Genomic DNA, 2,328 nt, shown 5'->3' with positions numbered 1-2,328 from the left:
CTGATTTGCTGTTCAAGAAAATTATTTTATTATTATCAATATTTCAAACAGTTATGCATGTTTTTTCAGGATTCTTTGATGAATAGAAAGATCCAAAGATCAGCATTTATCTGAAATATAATGTTACAAAATATTTTTATTTCAGCTAAATGCTGTTCTTCTGAACTTTCTATTCATCAGAAATCTGGAAAGAAATTCTACTCAGCTGTTTTCAACATAATAATAATAAATGTTTTTTGAGCAGCAAATCAATACTAGAATGATTTCTGAAGGTTCATGTGACACTAAAGACTGGAGTAATGATGCTGAAAATTCAGCATTGCATCACATGAATAAATTAAATTTTGAAATATATTCAAATAGAATGCAGTTATTTTAAATAGTAAAAATATTTCTGAATTTTACTGTTTTTGCTGTACTTTGAATCAAATTGGTGAGCAGATGAGACTTCTTTAAAAAAACATTAAAAATCTTACTGTTCAAAAACTTTTGACTGGTAGTGTATTAAAGAAAACATTAAAGGAACATTCCATTTTATAATTTTGCAACATTTAAATGTTCCCTGAACATTCTAAAACAGAGTTGTAACATTTAAACTAAGATCATTGTAACAGATCAGATAACTTTGATTGAACGTTCTATTAATGTTACTTTATGACATCTCTGCATTTGTATATATTAAGCATACTTAGTTATGCAATTGCATGTATTGTTAAAGGAAATCATGCATATATCTTCAGGTTTAAATAATAATTTCTAAGCTGCAATATTCAGGCAACCATGTTAGTCTTTAATCTAAGATTTAGGCTCATTTGCATATCATAAGATGATTAAAAGGCTAACCAGAATGTGTTAAATAAAACATTATTAAGTAAATAAATAAATAGGTGTGCACTTGTTTCATCTGTCTTCTTCTTTTTCTATCATTTTCTTGTTTTAATGTTTTTGCAGTCTGTTTGGTGTAAGACTCTTTTTCACAAGGCCGTTATAATATTTAAAGATGCCTATAAACTTAAAATTTCTTTCATTTGCCTGTTATGTAGTACTTTTGTTTGTTAATCCTCATTTTTTGTTCCAGTTCTGTGCCTCTCATGAGTGCCAGAGATCACTGTGGCTCAATGAGGTCAAGTCAAAGGTCTTTAGGAAAGGGGGTGAAGTGAGGCCAAGTATGGTGACCCATACAAGGAATTTGTGCTCTGCATTTAACCCATCCAAGTGCACACACACAGTAGTGAACACACACACACCGTGGACACACACCCGGAGCAGTGGGCAGCCATTGCTGCGGCGCCCGGGGAGCAGTTGGGGGATCGGTGCCTTGCTCAAGGGACTCACCTCAGCCGTGGTATTGAGGGTGGAGAGAGTGCTGTACATTCACTCCCCCCACCTACAATCCCTGCCGGACCTGAGACTCGAACCTGCAACCTTTGGGTTACAAGTCCGACTCTCTAACCATTAGGCCACGGCTGCCCCTAAAACTTTAGGTTTTACAGAAACAATTATCAAATGTAAAATGGCCTAAATTTCTAAGATAGGTCATTTTTGCTTCAGGTTTCTGTCATTCCAGTCTTGTTTCTTCTAAGCGCACAGAACAATGACTCTATTTATATTCTTACAAATTTGATAGGGCCCAGGAATGCTTTAACCCTCAGGCATCCTTCGGGAGAAATTTGGCAACTTTTTAAAAATAGTTTACTTAATCTGATCAGTAAAAGACTTGGCTACTTTTCCTAAATTTGCCACCTGAGCAAACACAAAAAAAAAGTCTTTAAAGACTATTACAAGTCTTACTGACCCCAAACTTTTGAAGGTAGTGTATATTGGGATCACACCTGAGACCTTCATGCCTAAATTTGTCCATAAAGGGCTGCTATAGGAAGGATGCTTGAGGGTTTACACATCACATATTGAGAAATTATAGCAAATATTTACAAAATTAGTTTAAAAAAACTTTGTTTTGTCATAGATAGATAAATAAATAGATAGACTTTAGTAGATTTTAGTTTCAAAATATTTCGTGTCAAACGCTTTGGCGGGAACCTCCACCCCAGCCCGCTCTGGAACAATGGCATTCCCCCCAAAACGATTTCCGGCAGCCCCTCCCTTCACGTTCGCCGTTATCGCGGTGGCATATTTTCAAATCCTACTACGGCCAAGGCCGAGCTCATGAATATTAATTAGCCAGCGTGCGAGAGGCTAGCGTGCCGACGTCAGCCTTTCAACCAATGAGAACAGCGCTACGGCCCGAACGTCATTAATATTCATGAGGCCATCCTTCACCGTAGTAGGATTAGTAGAAGCGCGAGCCGTGTTACGTGCTGACGCCAG

This window comes from Garra rufa, chromosome 4, assembly GCF_049309525.1.
Source record: "Garra rufa chromosome 4, GarRuf1.0, whole genome shotgun sequence".
Lineage (NCBI taxonomy): Eukaryota > Metazoa > Chordata > Actinopteri > Cypriniformes > Cyprinidae > Garra > Garra rufa.
This window is presented reverse-complemented; position numbering follows the sequence as displayed.